The sequence below is a fragment of the Lepisosteus platostomus genome, chromosome 3 (assembly GCF_059453375.1).
Source record: "Lepisosteus platostomus isolate fLepPlt1 chromosome 3, fLepPlt1.hap1, whole genome shotgun sequence".
NCBI classification, from domain to species: domain Eukaryota; kingdom Metazoa; phylum Chordata; class Actinopteri; order Semionotiformes; family Lepisosteidae; genus Lepisosteus; species Lepisosteus platostomus.
In genome coordinates, this window is record NC_142613.1 from 74,240,698 (window position 1) to 74,263,416 (window position 22,719).

A 22,719-nucleotide genomic window follows, 5' to 3' on the forward strand; every position below is an offset into this window, starting at 1 on the left:
TCTTTAAGTAAAAATAATATCAGTTAGCATTTCTACAGTAATATTCTGAAAAGGGTAGCAGGAGATATACTTTTTTTCTTTTAAAACACCATTTAAAGCAGTTCTTTCCTCTACAGTACATTTCATGGTCAATACTTATATAGTTTCTGTGCAGCTTGAAGTAAACATCCCATTGTCTGAAATCACTTGGGACATTGAGAAAGATAATACAGAGTGATGTATTGTAAGCCACCACATGGCAGATACAGTATTAGAAATGAGTACTGCACAGTATATCCAACAGTTTCAAGTTATTACATTTTTTTCTTTTTGTCCAAACCTCATTGTTACTGCAGATTTCACAAACGCCCAGTTAAGAAGGCTAGTGACTTGGATCTTGTGTAGAGTTACCTGTACTTGTCATTGTCCCACGGCTTCAAATCTCCCTTGCTTTTTATAACGCCTTCATCAGAGTTGACAAAAAAACATCAAGTGATGATGGCACGTACTGTATAGTGATTAAGTGAAAGTTAATCACTTACGTATTTTAAGCAGTATACATGATATGAGTATATAGATGTAACACAGCCGATCTGAAACAGTACCTTGATATGACAATGTCATATACAGTAGGAAGCCAGTGACATTAAAAATAACTTCTCAAGCGATTAAACTTGATAAAATTCTGCTTATTTGATTTGTCGATGAAAATTTCTTGCCGTTGACTAAGGCTATTTCAAGGAATTCGTACCTCTATAGCAGGAGAGTGGGAATCTCTTGCATTGATTATTTTAGAACTTTCTCATCAGGGCTTTCGAGTGTTGTAATCGTCTCATTAGCTTTGCCGGGACCTAATAATCTCGAAGAATTCCTTAACGAAAGGAAGTCACTGAGACAAAAAGATAAAAATAATAATGTTTTGTGAATTGGAAAAGTTTCCTGCCTCTGTACCAAATGTAGTACCCCAGATTCACAATGAACTAGAAATATGTTACTGGGTGTATTAAATATGAAGTAATAGAGATAAGAAGACAAGTACACATGTACTGTATGTTGTCAAACATGGTGCATGGAACCTCGTTACGTTACATGTGTCATTTTAAGATCATCTTAAATTGCATGCTGAGGTCTGTCCCAAAACCGAAGTTCTGCTTAACCTTTCTAGAGTTTTGAGGGAGCATTTAAATAACGCTGGAAAATTTTATCAAGAATCATATCAAGATCCCTTTACGCTCCTTCTGAGACGATGGATTGTTTGGTACTCTGGCTGCTGGAAAATACCATGAGATGGAAAGCTGTTTTCAGGAGATATTTTGTAAAGAACATTAGCCTTATTAAAGGCACTGTCATGCCTCACTGTGCACCGCTGATTGCTAGGAACCAAAACCTATTCCCCGTGTCTGGATTACTTAACACCTCAGAGCCAAGGGCTTATTCGGAGACCTTAGGCTTCACCCATCATCCATCTTTTTCTGGGCACTAGAAGAGTCTTTTCCCGGCAACCTTTGATTAAATTTGAAGTATTAGTTGCATTCTATATACTGTCTAAAAAAGCTGGTTCTACAAATACAAGGTTATCAGATAAAGGAAAGCCAGTTCTGTAACAACATTTATTTTCACACTCCTTGGATCTCTATACATTGTTTTTTCAGTCTGTATAATAACCAGGTTGTATGCATCCCTGAAGAGTTACTCTTTTTATTTTACCCTGTACACTCCAGTATACCATCACATATGGTATTTTTACATGGAAAATATAATTAAATGTAGCAGCTAAATCCAGGTATATTATTACAATGTATGTCCATCTTTAGCGCTGGAGTTCAGTCCCTTCATAGTGCAACAGCAGTGTATTATATCAAGTTTTTAATCTAAGTTTAGTGTGAAATTTCTTGGGATTCTTGTGCTGAAAAATAGGCTACGGATGTGAATGATTTTTGCAAATTGAACACGAGACCAAATTGCAATGGGATTTTCTTTTTTATCATACAACTATTATGGCCATTGAAAGCGGCATCACAGATTGTGTTCTGAGATGGAAAAGGAGTGGGAAATTACATCTTCAAAACATGGTATCCCTGAACTCAGGTCAGCAGCCCTTACTCAGGATGTTCTCACATATGGGAAACACTTTTCCCACATTTTCCCACACAGAAAATGCTGTAGTTCTTTCACATGTGCCCTGTGATATCCATGGCAGACAATGTTTTGGCCATCCATGTCACTTGATCTTATTCAATTCATCTTTTACCTGTACATGGTGATACCACACAAACACCTGTTTAATGTCACATACTGTACTGTAACATGCAGCAGAATTTGACTGTGCTGTACAGAATGTGAGGATACATGTTTCCAAAATTGAATGGAACAAGTTTTGACATAGGATACATCCAAAATTGAATGAACATTTACACACTGACACGGAGTGTCTGAAAATAATAATGTACAATAGGATAAAAAATGGATAAAAATGGTCAAATGGATAAAAAATCCAAATGTAAATTTGTTTTGCTTGATAATATGTTACATGTTTATTAAAAATAATAGTTGCTTCATTTCTTAAAATGTGGCCTACATAAAGAAGCATTTATAAACAACACTTTTAATATATATGAATATATCAGAATGATTATTTTCAATATTTAAAGGACACAAAGTGAAGGAAACCAACATCCTTATTAACTGAAATCAGGTTTACTAGATTCTGCAGGCAGATAATCACTTGTTGAACAGTTTTAAATGAAAGATCAGAGGAGGTCAAACCCTAACCTCGCTCACTTCTGCCATGAACAGTATATATACACATGACGTTTCAGGTTTACCTGTTTGACCATTAGTGCTCGTCTTTACGAGAGACAAACCCCACTGTACAGGTCTCTTCATTATTCTCTTCTGCTTCCACCTGCTGGAAGTATACTAAACCCAGGCACTCTCACCATCTGAGTATGCTACAGAATTCTAACCAAATCTGGAAGCCAAATTTGTCCTTCTATCACTCCTAGTCAAGTTCACACTTCTCTCATTTATTTCTCTGTCTCTAATCTGTACAATCATTCTTTGTAAAGAATTTATTTCAAGGTGCCCTGAAATAAATGTGCTCCCCGCACCCTCCATTTGGTCCCCATGGTCTACAGTAGAGTGCCCATGCTTCTGCTCTCTGTTTTCCTAAACCTAATGACCATCCCGATACAGATCCTGGTGCTTGGTTGTATTACTCTGATCTATTATACAGTACATCACTTTCAGAGTTTAAAACCAAACAACTGCAACAATGTTTCGATGATCATAATCACAATAGAAAGTATTGTATGTATTTAAACACGTAACTTACGGTTCCTAGTTTTCAAACAGTGTAACACAAGATTATGTGAAGTTTTACACAGAATGAGAGCACTCACAAGAAGCAGAAGGAATGCTGTATTGGGGTTTCTGGAAAAGCCTGCCATTTTTCAAAACATATTTTGTTTAACCTTCCAACAGATCTATAATTCTTAACTGAGTCAGAAATATATGGTTTGTACCCACGTCTGAAACTGACATTTTAAAAATATTACACTTTGAAATCTGATGGGTTACATAACCTGAAGATTAGAATTTAAGCATTAATAGCCTAGAGCCTGTGTGACATAAAAATATACTGTACCACTACTTTATCTCCTTAACTTATGCCACACACTGTGGCTTTGTTTTATATGTGACTCAGTGGCTTTACAGGAACATCAATTCCTACATGAAATAATTTATCTTCATTCTTCTTAACCATAGAAGCATAAGGCTGGTAATTCACCCAGGACAATACCTGTCTATTCACATTAAAATATCTGTGGTTTCATTTGAAAAAATTGGTAACAACAAACGAGTGTGCTTCTTTATATGTCATTCTAATATTGGAACTTAATATGTGCCTGAAGTTATAAATTAGAAACAGACAAGAAGTGATTGCCTTTCAAAGGAAAAAAATTGCCAGGGAGAATTAGGAAGTAAACAGGAAAAGTGATTCTGATGAGATTGGTAAATTATTGTTTTCCATCTATGTATAGAGGTAGAGTTAATTTCTTTATTCCAAATTATAATATTCGATTTTTTTCCATCCTGTCGAAGTTCTCTTTTAAGAACCTTCAATTCAGATATTAACAGTCGCCTGTTTATGTCATCTGCATGCATTTTTTATGAAGTGTGACAGGTTAATAGTACACTAAATGAACTGGAAGCATTCTTAAAAGAATTGAAATAAGTCTTATAGGCTACATTTCCCATGTTAACTTGTGATTTAGGTCAGTGTTATTTGACATTTATATTAAATCCAATTTTTAGGACAATTAAATGTGGATTGAAGTACATATATGTATTTTGTTAAAAAAAATAATTGTGCACATAGATATTTTTTTCTGTTCAAATTGTAATACTCATTTACTGTATGTGCAACTGAATTATTACATTTTTACTTGCTGCATATTGTGGAATAGTAAATAATAATCAAACTGAACTAAACAAATTAGAGAATCCAAACTGCTTGGATGCATGTATTATTTTAGAAACAAGAATACAGATTTTGAATATCATTAAAGTGTTTTCAGCATCGTTTTGATTTTGTTAGTTCTGTCAAATCTTAATGAGATGCAGTGATGAATTTTATTGTGATAACATATCCAAGTTAATTATCAAGTTGAGCAAATGGGGACCTGATTGTAGGACAAGGATGAGAGTATCCCCCTTGCATCGTGAGGAATGAGCCAGGGAGCAACTGCAAGAGTGAATATGGGGTGGAAGGAAGAGTGTGAGGAAAGATGCTATAAATACGGTGCCCAGGAGGTGAGATACCTATAAGTAAGAGAGTGAAAGTGGGCAAGATTAAAGCTTGATCTTCTTTCAAATGTCTGTTTAAAATCTCTATTAATTGATCATTAATGACTGTGATACACATGAGTGACTTTGACTGCCACAAAAGCAACGCATTGCGTCATTATTAAAAGAACTGACTGGACAAACATGAATATCCAGTTGAATGTCAAGTCTGGTGAAAATTAAGAAGGAAAGCCACAGAAAAGAATGGAAATATCACACCTTCTCAAGAGAACAAAAATAATGCAATCAATATATTTCTGATTGAGACTTGACAGTAGTGAAGCCAAAACCATTTTAACAATAAATTAAGGTCTTCTGTAGACTAACCAAATGCATATCGGCAAATGTGGTGTAAAGGTGTAAAATAATTTGCTAATTATTTAGCAAACTGGTATCAGACTAGTTGATGGGCATCATAAGAATGTGGCAATTAAGCCATTATTCACCAGATTTGAATCCCATTGAGCATTTGTGGGATGAGCTGGGACAATATGTAACATTTACATCTCAGAGACAAGTGAACAAGCACATGTTCAGACTCTGCAAGACAGAATCCTACAAGACACCATCTGCGTTCCAGTGCTAAGCAGATGTCGCAGATGTACAGTTTGTATTGCTTGCAGTGGTGGCAACAAATTTTATTAGCCTGCGACTTTCACAGTAGAGACACAGTAAACCCAGCTGAGGAAAAAAGTTCATAAGCATAATGAATTTAACAATGCCACATCTGTACAACTATTGGTAAATAAAAGTCCACTTTCGATGGCATTTTCAGTTTTCATTTATAAACAAATGTAATGGCACCCACCACATCTTTTAAGTGTTAACCTATTTCTACCTGATATAATGTCCAAATGCACCCTTCTTCTACTAATATTTTTAAAGCTTCTTGGATTTACTCATATCTCATATTCCATTGTGTATTGTTATTATATCAAGACAATCCAGAATTACAATAGAGCTAAAAACTACAACTTTTTATACTGTTTAGGGCATACAGTATTTAACCATTCAAGGTGTCACAGAGATGTGGTAGTGAATGCTGCTGCCTTTGGGATTCTGGGTTCAGTTCGAGCCTTTGCATACGTTCTGTTCTCATCGTGTACACGTAGTACGTCTTCTTTAGGTGCTCCGACTTTCTCTCATCTCCCATAGACATGCTTGTGTCTCTAAATTCTCCGTTTGTTCTAATGTAAATTGTATGAGTAAAACTCATTTTAAAGGTCAGTCTCTAAATATCATCGTATGCTTACACTTACTAAAAGTAAAACTTACATAAGATCACTTTGTTGGCCATATACAATTACTTGTATTAGGAATTTGTCTTTTCGCATACCCCAGCCTGCTCTCCATGAGACACACAGACGGAGAGAAGCTGGGGGTCAGAATGCAGGGTCAGCCATTTATATGGTGCTCCTGGAGCAGCTGGGGTTAAGTGCCTTGCTCAGGGGCCCAAAAGAGTAGGATTCCTCTGCTGACCACAGGATATGGACCAGCAACCTTCCAGCGACAGACGTAGATCCTTAGCCACAGAGCCACACCACTGCCCCTCATTGTGTGACCTACATAATATTAACTTCATAAAGTCTATTAACTTCTAATAGTCCTCTTCCATTAAAAATGGGATTGATTCGTTTTTTGTGATATTATGATTGTAAAGAGTGGCAAATTTAAGAACCAAAACCAGAAATGTGGAAGCCTTCAATAAAATATACATGCTGGAAAAGACTAAAGAGCTGTCAGGATATGGAAATCTACAAAATCCCACTGTCCCTGAAATGACAGCCATGATAATGATTCAACTAAAGAACGAATCCAGAGATGTCACCATTCATTTACGTTGTTTTGTGATTATATTAGATTGCTCTTAATACACATGAAAAAAATGACATCTTATAGTACTGTTGACTTCGGTCTTAGAAAGACTTCCAAGTTTGCCCTTTTTAATTGATGTTTTATGTCTTTGGACACAAGAAAAGTGTAGTGTAAAGTGTAAAGAAAGGGGTCGCTCCTTATTTAAAAGGGCATTGCTAGTAAGGGAAGACAGCACTCTCTTGGAAATGATGGATGGACTCTGCTCAGCCTCACCACATAGATTTAACTGCTTCTAATGGATAACACTGAGGAATCACAACATCTTCCTGGAGACTGAAAGTTCCAGCCTCTGGGATTTGCCTGTGCACTATAAGCTTGTGAGCTTCTCCATCGTGCATCGATTCATGAGTAGATAAATGCTTGCATCAGTCATTGTAAAATGATTGTCAAAGTATGGCACAACCTTCTTAACATATGGGTTGCTTTCATTAGCTCCGCATTAAGTCACGCATAAGCCATTGGCGATTTCTATTTATTCCAAGCATATGTCTTGGGTTATAAAAATTCCAGCAATTTCAAGTCTTTAATTCATAGGATAAATTCCTTTAGTGACACAAAGACATTTGTGTGCAATTTAAACTTTAGCAGGTAATGCTTTAATTTATCTTAAATCACTTGGTTAGGATTAATCTTTTTTAACTTAATGAAATTGGTGACTCGGTGGCTGCTTTGGTGCACTGGGGCCCTGGGTTGAATTCCAGGTGGGCTTTGTGTGTTCTCCCTCTGTTTGCATCCCACATTTCCTGCTACAGTCCATAGATATGCTGGTAGGTTAATTGGCTTCTGGGAAAATCGTCCCTGGTGTGACAGTGTGTCCGTGTCGGTATCTATGTGTCTTCCCTGCAATGGATTAGAGCCCCATCCAGCATGTATCCTGCCTGGTGCCCATTGCTTGCTAGGTTACGCTCTGGCTCCCCCACAGCGCAGTATGTACAGTATAGGGGCTAATGGTTAGAAAATGGGTGGATGAAATTAAAGTATGGTTTAGGAGATTATCATTTTTGTCAGAGATGGAGAGAAACTTAAAGAATAAGAATAATGGAAAGTGAGTCCTGTAATTCATCAGTCTAAAAAAGGTAACAGGCATTTAAGGGGTTCAAAAACAGTACTGATTTTGGTATTTCCATTCAGTATATTTCATTATTAAGAAACTATTCTAATATGATTGATGCACATGATGCAATTTAAAAGTAAAACTATGTTAATTATTGACATTTTTCAGGTGATTATTTGCTCAAGGAAATGTTGCTATAATCAGCAAATGGGTACATCGTCAAACTTGAAACAAGACTTTGTTCTTGGGTTTAAAAGAAACGGAAAACAATGGGGCTGCTGGGTAAAGCATTTGCAACTGAAGATGTGAATTCGACAATGAAGGAGACAAGAACAAGTCGGTGAGAGTGTGTACAAGATTGTGCATATTGGATTCACTAGATGACAATCTGAAATCTTGACTGCACATCACATTTTCCCGCTAAGAGGGATCATAGCATATCCCTTAAGGTGTTAGCATCACTGTCCTGCTACTGTATGTGTCTCTGTCAGGTCAAGCAGACAAACGTGATTTGATGGGACTACCTAATCTGCTACCTGCCTATCTACCATCGATACCTGTATCCATCAGGCTACTTTAACACGTTTGACCATTATATGTACCCTGTTTATTCAGGATTTCCAGGAAATATTAGAAGCCAGTAACACTATGTCTGAATTTCAATGAGAAATCATCTGTCATCAGTTGCACACACTGCATTTAAAAATCCTCCAGACTACACAACTGCATATAGGAATAAGGGTTCCATTACATGTGGAGACCCATCGCTCAGTGTTCAATTACTTTCTGGAACCAAATACTCCGAAGGGATTCAACGTCAAATACAGATTCAACGTCAACAAAATCCAAAGTTTTTCAGTTGAAAAAGTAATGCAACTATATTGCTTGTCCTATAGTTGATGACATGTACATTATTTTCCTTATTAGCTAGAACAACATTACATTTTTTCACTTTGAAATTAATGCTGTTATACCGAGAAGTGAACATAGCAGATAGTATAGTCTTTACTGTATAATCACAATTACTGTATGATCTCTCCTATAGCTTGTTTTAGAAACAAGTAATGGCTTATATCAATGCACACATATCCAGTATGAATGTGATTGAGAGAACTTTTGGACATTTACAATGAGATTTTGCTGCTTAGATAAATATGGGGGGTGTGCTTCTGTACAGCTCTCAAATGTTACAGTATATAATATATTTTGATTGCATGTGGTATCTCACACAAAATAGCTGTAATACAAAGATTACTGAGGGTCAAATGTCCCTAATAATAATCTCCACAATGTAAGGTGTCAAAGTCTGACTGACCTTTTTATTGTGCAGTCTGACAGCCAGTTTAAGTTGTTCACTCAGGGGCAGATCAATGCAAGCTTGTCTAAATATTCTTAATTTTATGCATGTCAGGGAACATATTGGTAGAATAGGAGGATCCTTGTGTGTAACCATGAATCCCACAGAACGCAGAGTAGCAAAGGGACAATCCAAAAGACAAGATCCAGAGGCTTGGTCAAAAAGGGAGGCAAAGGGTCCGGTAACAAGAGATATCCAGAAAACAATCCAAAAGGCAGGAGCAAAGGAGAATACTTCAAGAGGCTTCTCAATAGTGAGCAAGGTTTGGTGTGAGAGGGAACCTTAAATACTGTAAAGAAAGGGATGTGGTTGGATAATTGGTTTGGGAGTGAGAATTTGTGGAATCAGGTGCATGTGGGAATGTGATGGGTTTAATCAGGAATGAGATTGTGAAACAGTGGGTTTGGGAATGCAACGCTGTTTGCAAGGAAGAGTATGGGGTGTGACAGGAATGGATCAGCGTTTTTGAGGGAGAGTGTGAGGCGTGACAATGAAGTGCTAGATAATGTTGGTTAAACACATTGTACTTGCAAGTATAATATAAATTATATAAATTACTTCAATTATATCAATTGCACTTATTCTTCATGATGGTCTCAAACCCAGGTTCACTAAAATACTGTCAAAGGTATTTTTGGTAAGTGCACCTCAAATTGTGTAGTTGAGGTGGTCCCTTCCTTATTATTTCTTCCTTTGTTGCGTAATATCCTGTGTTAAATGAAACTGACAGCAGACTGTGAACTATTTTTTCCCCTTTCTCATTCATCAAAATGTCATCCACTCCTCACCATTGTTTTTGCTTCCCATTTCTACTCAACACTGTACCCACAAGATGGCAATATGGCTACCATTGGTTTAGATGCCATTATTTCTGGACAGTTCGTCTCAAAAGTTGCTTCCACTGGGGAAATTCTCAATGTGCAGTGGCAATACAGGCCCAGCGTGGAGTTTGGACAAGTAGTATTATGTTGCCCAGGCAACCACATGCGACTATGGGCATTGCATACAGTGCATTCACATATAATCATGTAGGGACAAAGGTATTATCATTTTTATCTACCTGAGAAACTTGCCATATTACAGAAAATTGTATAATATTAGGTATTATACCAAATAGAATTTTGTCATTATGTCTGTACTGGAAAGGATGCTGAAGAGTATCAACACGAAAGGAATGCAGTGCACACGTTGTGTTCACAGATGGCACACTGCTTGTACAGTATCTGCAACCACTAACCTTCCAGCCACAAGTGCAGATCCTTAGCTACAGAGCCACCACTCCATCCATTATATTGTTACATATGGGGTTATGAAACTGGTGAAAATCAGGAATTGACCAAGTGGTTTAGTCAATAAGTGAAATGATTATTCATAACCCCCAACTTGTAAGTGATTTATAGCAATACTGTAGATCCGAGTAGCTAGTATAATTAGAGGCAGGTGAATTCTTTACTCTCTGGCCCAGCTGTGTTAAGAGGAGTAATAATCCAGGCACACTTGTTTAAACAAATGTTTATTACAATGACAAAACACAAACTACACTATACACCACAAAACATACAACACACTAGTTACTCTTTGTACAGTATTTACAGACAAGGTGTTTCAGAGGCCTAGCCTTCTGGTCACACAAGAGATAAACTGCCTTCTAACTAAATACAAAACAATCTGCAGTTAAATCTCTCTCTCTGCACCCCGGATGGCACAAAATTAATGGGAGCCCATATCCCTATCCATAAAAACGCACCCTAAGCACCCTAAGCAGGAAAGACGTTTCTAACTGAAGTGTCTTTTACCCAAGTTCCCTAAAAACACAGAATAGCATGCTCTCTCTAAAAAGGTTCAAATAGTTAGCTCCAGTCAGGTTTGGTTTGGATGACCAAGAAATAGGGGGCTCTTGCCTGGCACAAGCTTCAAATCCCGACTCCTCTCTCTTCTCCTTCTTCCCTGCTTCTTTTTTCTTCCTCTCTCTCCTGTGCTCTTAATGTGATCTCATATTGTGTGTGTCTGTACTGCTCCTTGACAATCATTAATCCACAACTTACCTACTGTAGGTATACTTAGTTAAACTTTACAATTGTTTCTGCTCAAGGGACCTCCTCAGACCTCAGCAAACCAACCATCCTCTCTCCTTTGAAGTTAGAAGTGTTTACCCTTCCAAGTGTCACAAACTGCATCTAAAATCTAAGAGACACTTCTCAGTCAACTAAAGCTGTAACAATATTAATGAGCTATTTACATCTTTCGCTTTCTTTTTGCTTTGAATGAGTGGAGTAGGTTGTGTATGTACAATAAATTAGTTGTTGTCTCAGAGTGTCATGACTGCAAGCTTTTTAAAGCAACAAAATGTGAAAACTGTGGAAGGGGCTGAATGCTTTTGTAAGGCTCTATAAATCTTCACCCACTTAGCAAGAAGGCTTCCAAAAAGTTATATTGTCTTATATTATGTTATATTTACAGTTTTTGTATAGGTTTAATAAAAAAGTAGCAGTCTATAGTTATGGCATTCATTGTACAATTTCTGATCTCTCTGAAAAGAACAGGTTTGAAATAAAACATCTGAAGTTTAGTGTTAAACAGAAGACTTGATCTCACATTGCTTGCTGTACCTCAGGTGGAACGCCACTTAAGCCAGTGTATTTGAGAACAGGTTGAGCAGCTGCCTTTATCTCCTGAGAAGTAAAAGGATTGTCATTGTAGCTGCCCCAGTGAATCCTCACAGTAATTAGTGGTGTTTGCAGGAAGCAAAGAAAGAAGCTTCGTCCTCTCTCTTTTACACTTTGTCGGGCATGGTGTCAATAATGGGTGCACCCATGAAAAACTGTCATGATATTAACTTTTATTTTATTATGGAATCCAGCATTGACTCTGAGAGCATCCTACCTACACCCTTGAGTTTAGTGCAGTGTCATCTGCTGATGTTCTGGCCACTGGGTTTAAAGTCACTCTGAATTTCCCAAGCTTTTTTTCATTGCACTGGAAAAATTCTTAAAAGCTTTCAAGGGCTCAGGAAGTAAAGGCATATGTAGGGTGTCCAGCATTAACTCGAAACCCCAGGATTCCTTGGTGTAAGTCATTCATTAGTCTGCTGAAGCTTGGATTCCCCAAGCAGCAGTGTATGGCTGGCTTTGTGACATGCAGCACAAGAACGATCAGTGGCACCTGCTAGGTGTCTGTGAGCTTAACCGTGATACCGGTGGGAAATGCACCATTCCCTCTAGTTTGTGAATCCTCTCCTCTAGGGTATTGCAGAGCTCTGAGCATGTTAAATGATGTCACAATGTCTTGCAGAGACAGCTTGCACACACAAGTCCTCATTAGCCCTATTCAAGCACAGACATTGTAGTGATAAGTCAAGTCGATTAATAATCAGCAAAACCAAAGCACGGATAAACAACGGGGAGTTAGTGCCATTTTGCTTTGAGAATTTTCATTGTCAACCAAGAAGCAAGAATCCTGTCCGGCCATTTTTCACCATTTTGGAGTGGAGCAGTGGCACTGTGGCGAGGGATCTGTGCCTGTGGCTGGAAGGTTGCTGGTTTGTATCCAGCGGCCAGCAAAGGAATCCTACACCTTTGGGCCCCTGAGCAAGGCCCTTAACCCCAGCTGCTCCAGGGGTGCCATAAAAATGGCTGACCCTGTGCTCTGACCCCAAGCTATTCTCCCTGTCTGGGTGTCTCATTGAGAGCAAGCTGGGGGATGTGAAAAGACAAATTCCTAATGTAAGAAATTGTGTTTGACCAACAAAGTGATCTTTTCCATGGAGTGAATAATAACAATAAGAGTAAGGAGTTCATTCCACACCCACCCTCACAGAAAGTTGTGTAAAAATATATCTTGTTTTGTCTTGTTCCTGCTCATTTATTTGGCCTGGCATCATTGATATTCTTGAATACATCCCCTGGATTGAATGGATCAACAGCTTTAAGGAATTTGAATACCTTAATAAGATTACCATGTATTATGTGTCAATAGAAAATTTATCCAGGGATGAGTCTAGTTGCTTTTCTTTGTATTGCCTATTGAACAGCAAAATCTTTCTTTCAGTGTGGTAATGAAATTTAACAGAAAATACCAATGAACCCTAACTAGTGCAATGAATGATTTTTATTTATTTTAAATTCTATGCTTTTAATACTCTGGCATTCTTTTATGCTTTTAACTTTTCTTGATAACGGTATACAACTTCAGAGTTTTTTTAAAAGTGCTCATAAACAAAATTCCATTATTATCATGGTCTTAACCACAGTTCACTCTGGGTTTTAAAACCCTTTTCTTCTGCTTGTTGTGTTTAAAGTTTGAGTCTTTAACTTGCACAATTAGAGAGGTTGCCAAAATTGCTTATACATCATCTAAATAGTGTAAATTATTTGAAATAAAATGATAATTTAATGGTTTTCATAATGAGAAATGTTTAATATTTGGTCTTTAAAGTTGCCATCTCATCAGAAGAGCAATCAATTTACTGTAGGTTTACGTTACATTTTTATCTATAAATATTCAGTAATTGTAAAAGATATTTCAGTTTCCATTAACAAAGACTGACATTCTATGTTATTAATACACCTTTCCTTACTGTTATTTAATGTCTTCATGCCTTTTCATGCAGAATTATTAATACTCTGTCCTTTATCTGATTTAATTGAATCTGAACAGCAAATGATGTTTGCTCAGACATGGTTTGATCTATTCAATCCAGCATGTCCTGTAAAGCAAATAGCTTTCATCTCTGTAGTCTGCACCTGTTCTGTACAGTGGGTGAAAATGTTGTCTGACACCCCTGCTGGGTCACGCTGCCCAAGTGTAAGACATTTCTTGCCTATTTTACCCCCTTTTAGATAGTTACCCACTTGATTGAGTCCCTAAAATGAAGCATTTGCTTCATGAGCAAGAAGATACCAGAGACTTTTTCCAAGGAATAATAAACAAGCAACATTTCATGTTTAGTTTTTTTTCCTTCTATGAAGTGCCTATAGTCCAATAAAAGGTATCTGTTAACAAATTGAATCTAACACCCTATTGATAACAGCAGAAAATGTGGAAGTAAAATAAGCATTTTATATGGTACAGTTTTCAAAGCTAATTTTATAAGCACTTCATAGGGTTGTTTTGTGCTGACATGAAATAACATAACATACAGTAAATGGTAATAAGTCTAGAGCTGGATCAGCTAAACTGTCTGTTAATATTTCTGAGTGTGGGTGGATGGAAAAAGATGCACATAAAGTTCTTAACTAGAATGGAGTGTATAACTGCTGTCTCAAAACGGTCATGCATACTTCTTCCCCTGTAGCTTCTTCCTCTGTAATTTGCATTAACGAACAGATGTCAAGATACCCATTATGTAGAGCAATGCAGTATCTGCTGTCTCCTATGAGGGCATTTTCACAGGGAAGCGCCAGGACAAAGGGAACTTTCTGTGGCACTAACTCTTCTCATGCACTGAATGCTCTAAAGCAGTTTCAGTATCAACAGGAGATGAATTAGCCCAAATCCTGCTGTGAAGCCATATGGTTCCTCCACAGTTACTCTGCTTGATGTTAAGGTAACAGACTGTAACTAACTGGACAAGAGTAAAGGGCACAGTCTAGTCACAATGGTCAAACTTTATTAGATCTTCAGCTGTGCTAATTAGCTTCTGCAAGAGTCAGTGTGGTTAAAGACACATTATGGTACATTACTAATTCTGTCTGTTTTTGAAAATATTAAGTTCCCGTGCTACTGTACATGCCCTTAGCTCTCAAGCTATGAGCTTACTTTAAAGCTTCAGAGTTTTTTTGTCTTCATTTTTGCTTTGTTTTTCAAAATGGAAATGATAATGCAAACGCAAAAACTTTTTTATTTGACTCAGGTAAGCAAAGTTCTTTACCAGAACAGGTTGCTTTAGCAGATCACTACTTCTTTCTAGAACAAAAGAGAAAACATAACATTGAGGTTTAATCATACTGTGCATTATATTTATTTGGACAGGGAATAGTATCATACAGCACCGTGTAATGTCATATTGTTTAATGTCATGCAGAGTGTCACTGATGGGATGTAGAGTAGAATATCCAATCTCAGCAGACCTACGACATACAGTACATTAGATAGATAGATACTTTATTGATCCCGTGAGGGAAATTGCAGTGCAACAGCAGCTTAACACACACAACACAGCCACAGTGTAACGAATTATATACTAATAGTACAATACATACAATACAATACAAGAGTTACTCACAGTCCGGACACACAAGAGGAAACTAGAACAGAACAGTACACAGAAAATCGTATCACACGTATGAATATAAATATAGATGTAACCATAGATATAAATATAAATATAAATGTATTGCACAGGTCCCTGGCATATATTGCACAAAAGTGGTTGTAAACGGGAAAAAGAAAAAGAAAAAGAAAAAGAAAGAGAACAGATGTAGCAGTATATGTGTATATGCGTTTAGTCCAGAAACAGGTCACTGTCGCTGTTGCCTCTGCCAAGACGCACGGTGGATGCGTTGTACAGTCTTATGGCAGACGGCAAGAATGACCTCCTGTAGCGCTCCCTGTCGCACCGTGGGTGAATCAGTCTATTGCTGAACGTGCTCTTCATTCCTGCAAGCCTGTCATAGAGGGGATGGGAGAAGTTGTCCATGATGGCCTCCAGTTTGGACATCATTCTCCTCTCAGCCACTACCTCCAAGGGGTCCAGGTCAGACCCAATGACAGAGCTCGCTCTCCTGATGAGCTTGTTCAGCCTTTTGGAATCTACTGCTCTAATCCCAGAGCCCCAGCACACCACTGCGTAGAAAATGGCACTCGCTACCACCGACTGATAAAACATGTGTAGCATCTTACTACACACATTGAAGGACCTGAGCCTCCTCAAGAAGTAAAGTCGGCTCTGTCCGTTCTTATAGATGGCCTCGATGTTCTTAGACCATTCCAGTCTATCGTCGATGTGCACTCCCAGGTACTTGTACGAGTCCACCATCTCCACGCCACTCCCATGGATGTAGACAGGAGTAGGTTTGACCTTTTTCCTCCTGAAATCTACCACCAGTTCCTTTGTCTTTGTAACATTCAGTTCCAAGTGGTTCACCCCACACCACTCCACAAAGCTGCTGACCAGTCCTCTGTACTCCTCCTCCTGCTCACCCTTGATACATCCCACAATTGCAGAGTCATCTGAGAACTTTTGCAGGTGGCATGACTTTGAGTTGTACTTAAAGTCCGAAGTATAGAGGGTGAAGAGGAATGGAGAAAGAACTGTCCCTTGAGGTGCCCCTGTGTTACTCACTACCAGTTCAGACACGCAGTTCTGAAGTCTCACAGACTGTGGTCTGCCCGTCAGGTAGTCAGTGATCCACGAGGTCATGGAGGCATCGACTTGTATCTCCTCCAGCTTCCTCCTTAGAAGTAAGGGCTGGATGGTATTGAAGGCACTGGAGAAGTCGAAAAACATGATCCTTACAGTGTTGCCAGCCCTGTCCAGGTGTGAGTAGGCCCTTTGCAGCATGTAGATGATCGCATCCTCCACACCAACACTGGGCTGGTAGGCAAACTGTAGGGTGTCCAGTGATGAGCTGACCATGGGTCTCAGGTGGGATAAGACCAGTCTCTCCAGTGTCTTCATGATGTGAGAAGTCAGTGCAACTGGTCTGTAGTCGTTGAGGACAGAGGGGCGCCCTTTCTTTGGTACCGGGACCAGGCATGATGTCTTCCAGAGCACCGGGACTCTCTCCAAGCGCAGGCTCAGGTTGAACAGTCGCTGGAGCACTCCGCTCAGCTGATCAGCACAGGCCCTCAGAACTCTGGGACAGATGTTATCTGGTCCTGTGGCCTTACCCCCGTGCAGCCTCTTCAGCTCCTTCTTCACCTGGTCAGCTGTGATGGTCAGCCTGGCCCGGGGGATGATGTTCATAGTGCTTTCAGTGCCGGAGGTGTTAATGGCGGAGGTGTTGGAGAGTGGCAGCTGTGGGGGATGGGTGGGTGAGCAGCCGTCAGGGGTTGTAGCTGTAGGCGGCCATGTTTGTGGGGGGATGGAGGAGGTGTTGGGCAGTTGCAGCTGTGAAGGGTTAGGGAGCGTGTGGCTGTGGGGGGATGGGTGTTGCGCCACAGAGGACCCAGAATCAAACCTGTTAAAGAACTGGTTCAACTTGTTGGCCATCTCCAGGTTCCCTTCTGTTGCAACCCCAGCCTGTTTGAAGCCAGTGATCTCTCTCATCCTGCTCCATACATCTCTCACCCTATTCCTTTGCAGCTTGTCCTCTACCTTCCTCCTGTAGGCATCCTTGCTCTCTCTTAACTTCTGCTTTAGCTCCCTCTGTACACGCTTGACCTCTTCCTTATCTCCCCTCCTAAAGGCTCTCTTCTTGTCATTCAGAAGAGCCTTCAGGTCGCTGGTGATCCAGGGTTTGTTATTTGAAAAGCAGTGTACGTCTTTGGTGGGGATGGTGTTGTCTACGCAGAAGTTAATATAGTCAGTGACACAGTCCACCATGCTGTCTATGTCCTCCCCATGTGGTTCGCACAGCACATCCCAGTTGGTGGCCTCCAAAGCACCACGTAGATCCTCCATAGCCTCCTGAGACCATCTCCTCACGGTCCTCATGGTCACAGGTTGGCGCTGGACAATAGGCTTGTATAGTGGTGTAAGCAAGACAAGGTTGTGATCTGATCTGCCAAGGGGGGGAAGGGCTGTGGAACTATATGCATCCTTAGCATTGGCATATAATAAGTCCAGTGTTTTGTTTTCCCTGGTCGGGCACTTAACAAACTGGTGGAAAGTAGGCAGAGTGGTGGAAATAGATACGTGGTTAAAGTCTCCTGAAATAGCTATAAAAGCGCTTGGGTGCTTTGTTTGTAGCCTGGCTGTGACTGTGTTTATGACGTCACACGCTACCTCTGCATTTGCCGTAGGTGGAATGTAAACAACAACAAAGATGGCGCATGTAAACTCCCGCGGCAGATAGTACGGACGCAGTCCTACGGCTACCAGATGTGGATTGATTGTGAGACCCAAGGATTCTTGGAACCCTTCCAATTGTCTGGCAAAGTCCAAAGATAGAATGAACAAGGCTGCACATAAAACATCATGTCTACATTAGGTTTTGTGGGCATGAAACAAGCTACTCTGCCATGTCTTTGATGCAGAAACTATGGCTTCCTTCAAGAAACTCATGGGGACCTTGGAACAATTAGCTACTAACTAAAAAAATGGGCTTTGATGTGCTGAATGGCCTTCCTCTTCTCAGTTGCAACATTTCTTATGTTCTTATGTACAGATGATTGGTATATGGTTACAGCTGAACAATAGGTTGGGTATTGGGGTTCCCTGGCTAGTACTGGTGTGCCAACCTCAGTAAAAAGCAGAAAAAGACATTCTGTTATCTGAACAGTTAGTAAATGACCGGGAGGGACATTCATTCCAGGGCGTTGTGAAGCAAAGTTTTCATTGAATTAGCTTAAATCAGTTGACTCTGAGTGGGATGGGTCAAACAAGGTGTTCAATCAGAATACAGGTGAAGAAATTAATGACTGAATCTGGGCAAGGTCCTTGGCTCACTGGGCAGCACCTGGGTTGAGTGGTGTGAACAGCTGGATGGGGCGAATGTGTCTTGGATTAAAAGGCCGCACACAACAGGAGCCCATGAGCTTGACTAAGCTTGGTCAGCCAAGGCAGCTACAGCAACATTACACAACATCACCTTTTACAGTTTGCCGCCTACCTGTGAGACTCTAGTTGGTCACTTCTATGATCAATTATGACCCAGCCTTGAGACTAACCCAGAGAAAATTACAGATAGCACTGACACCGACAATGCACATTTCAGAGGAAAGTGTATATGGTATCTTCTTTCTGATGGAAGTACAGTATGTATTCTGTAGCTGCAAGATTCATTGGATGACAATGGACAATTAGGAAACGAGAGTTTATAAAACTGCAAAATAACTGGTGATTCCAAAAATGTATGTTAAAAATACCTAAGATATGCACATTTCCTACTGGTATGTGGTTATTCAAAAGTTAAAACGAACCTGTCAGCTGTAGGCATTGACGCAGGTTGATCTCAGTAATGAACATCCAGCAAACCATTTTCTCACGGTTTCATCCAATTCAGTGTTACGGGGGAGTTTAGCCTATCTTGGCAAGCAGTGGGTGCAAGGCAGGCAACAGTGTGGTTGCGACACCAGTCCACTGCAGAGGACATTGTTTTTGGCCAATTTTCCCAGAAGCAAATTCATCTACCCATACGTGTTTGGAATGTGGGAGGAAACTGGAACACGAGAACATACAGACTCCACACAGACAGGACCTGTCTGACAACCTCGGTCCGGAACACAACCCAGGGCCCCAGTGCTGTGAGGCAGCAGTGCTAACAATTGCATCACTGCGCCTTCCCCATGTTTTACAATTAATTTTGTAATACGTGTTACAAAACAGGACATATAAAAAGGTTATTAAAACAGCAAAGACATTTGTACAAATCATATGTAGAAATAACTTGAATTCAAGCTCTCAGTAAATATTTTTCTTTCAGTCTTGATTGAGATAGCCTTTTGTTTTTCTGATCACTTGCTCATGAAATTCCTCATCGCCTGTCCTAAATCCCTCTAATGCTATCAATCCTGCTTCAGCTCATTCCACTCCATTGTCTCTTTATTCCTGCACTTTCCTGCATGGGGAATCTTGATTGATTTGGCTTTAAAAGCAGCGAGACAGGAAAGTTGGGGGACAGGGAAAGTGTTTGGTGCATCCTGTAAACTCAGACACAGATAAATGACTTTCACGCTCTAGATGAATTATTTGACGTTCTCAAAACTGCAGCTGTTTCCTTTTAGACAAGTGGTCTTGTCATACATTTCACTGGCAGGGTAATCCAGTACTGGTCATGTCTGCTTTTCTTCAGTATGAAATATTTTTGCGCTGGATCGGTAATGATGTCTGAAACCTCAACTGGTTGAGGAAATTATATCCATCTGAAGCAAATGGGCAGTTTTTCTGAACATGACAGTGAAAGACTGACCTTATTTACTGAGGTAACTCTTCAAGTTCTCAAGTTCTCATTGACAAGACTCAGATGACCTTCAATTAATATGTTTTACAGTATCTGGCAGAAATATCTTTTCATCCACACCACTGCAACAGTGCAAAAATAGAAAAGGGTAAATTGGGAAGTTTCTAGGTAAATTTCTACATTACAGAACAATATTATGAATCAAGTGGTATAGGAGTTTGTGAAATTAATATAAAAGACAATCATAAAATGATGTTATATTTAAAAAGGATTGACTACTTAAAGTGCCATAAATTCATTGCTATAATATATTTCATACATTTAAGACTGGTATATTCCACTATTCAATTTGTGGAAACAATAAGCTTAAAAACAATGTCTTGAAATCCTGGCATTACAAGAAATACAAGGTATAATCATACAGTGGGAATATTGGCAAACAAACCTATTGAGGGTAAACCTGTTTCTTCCCATCTTCCTGCTTCTGTTATGTGTGACAACATGGCCTATATTTATGCCAATACCCATATTTCTTTGCCTGTCCAAACAGACTTGGTGAACCAGTGACTTGTCTTCTTTCTAAATAAGAGTATTTTATTAGATATGCAATATGGTTTTTGTCCTGGGCACAATTTCTGCAGCTCAATGAAGGATTAAACATTTTAATTGATATTGTAACTGCCATTGACAGACAGAGAAAACCTGTGCTGATAGCTTACAAATCCATCAAAGGCATTTTATGTGATTAATCATTATGTACATGTAACTAGACTATATACAGAAGGTTATCATTAAATATGTCCTGCGTATTAAAATTGTGTATTTTCTCCAATTTAGTTTGTGTCCATAAACACAAAAAACAGGGGGAAAAAAACAAGAGTCAATGTTTAGGACTAAAGCGTTACGTCTTTATTATCATTAAAAAAATCAAGAAATACAACCTGTTTTATTTTGTAAGAGATATAAATTCGGCAACTGCACCCCCAACTTTAGTGCCTCAAAATTATTACATTGTAAAGTATATTTGCTTTTATAGCACTGTTAACTGGGGGAATTTCTCACCAGGAATAGTTTAAAAACAATGGTTTCTGCTTAGAGAAAAACAGTTTTATAATTTGGTTGAGCAGCTTTAATAAGATGAACACAGAACAAAAATGTAAAATTTAATTGTAGTCAATGTCAAGTGTCATCCAAATATCTCCACAGATACTTTGGGCGATGCAGAGAAAGTGTTCTTTTTCTTAACAGCTACCAACGTGTGCTGTAGTTATTTTCACAATCATTATCCGATTGTAAACATGCTGACGATTATTTTTATACAACGCACTTAGATAAGTAAAACTGTAATTAGTTTTATAGAGAAAATAAGATCTGCAGGGCAGCAAAGTGGCACAGTGGTCAGCACTGCTACCCCTCAGAGCCGAGGTCCTGGGTGCAATTCCTGGGGTGCTGTCTGTGTGGAGTTTGTATGTTCTCCCCGTGTTCACATAGGTTCCTTACAGGTGCTCCGGCCTCCTCCAGCAGTCCAAAGACATACAGTACTTGTAGGTTAATTGACTTCTTGGAAAACTGGCCCTGGTGTGAGTGTCTGCGTGTTTGTGTCTGTGTCTGCCCTGCGATGGACTGGCGTTCCGTCCAGGGTGTACCCTGCCTTGCGCCTGTTGCTTGCTGGGATAGGCTCCGGATCCCCCATGACCCTGTGAAGTGGTTAGAAAATTGATGGATAAAAGCTTTATACCATTCATAACACACCAGTATAGACACACACACACAGAAAGGAATATTACTGGAGAAGAGGTGAAGAATTAGGAGAGACACCTTTCTCTACTACTGTGAATTACAGCTGGAACTGTACAATGTACATCATTTTACATGCTATGTGAATATAGTATGCCCTTGCTCCTTAAAATGAGGGCTTGCCTTGGTGATCAGCTGCTTCTTCTGTACAGTATGTCTCCTGGGAAGGCCCTTTTGCTCTCTGGCTAACCAGGTTTAAACAGACGGCTGTGCAAAAGGCAATCATTAAATTAAATAACTGTGTAAATGCTGGGGTAAGGGGAAAGTATATAGTGTAACTAAAGGAAATACTAAATGTACATTGTAACACATAAAAGGAGCTTGTGCAGTCACACAAAGAGTAAATTCCAGGAACAGATGTATGACACATACAATACTAATACAATATATGTGCTTGCCACAACAAAGTCAGCTAAACACAGTCAATAATTTTTACATTTTCCTTGCTTGCTCGCTTTTATATAGTGGTTTGATCTGAGCATTTTTAAAATACTGTTTGATAACTGACTTTTATATTTTATTGTTGCTTCTGTATCCAAACTCCGGGATTTAATTGACTGTACTGTAGTTGATAAACTTCTCTTAAGGACAGACTACTGTTCTTTTAAATTTTCTCCATTCATTGGAAGTTTCATTTCACACCTCTCTACACCCATTCTGACTTCACACCTCTTGATTGGCCTCTCTTTCTGTCCCCTGCTCCCGCCTCTCGCTCCTCCTCCCTCCCAACCTTTGTTCTCCTGCTACATTACCTTTGCCTACTGCCCTGTCTCTCTCACACCTGAAGAAGGCTCCACGGCCGAAAC

At 39.3% G+C, this 22,719-nt stretch overlaps 1 long non-coding RNA gene across 1 annotated transcript in view; it reads right to left on the reverse strand.

The window, feature by feature from the left end:
• Window positions 1–22,719, reverse strand: part of LOC148675449 (uncharacterized) — a 304,725-nt gene that overhangs the window by 167,814 nt on the left and 114,192 nt on the right. The gene's annotated exons all lie outside the window — the stretch shown is intronic.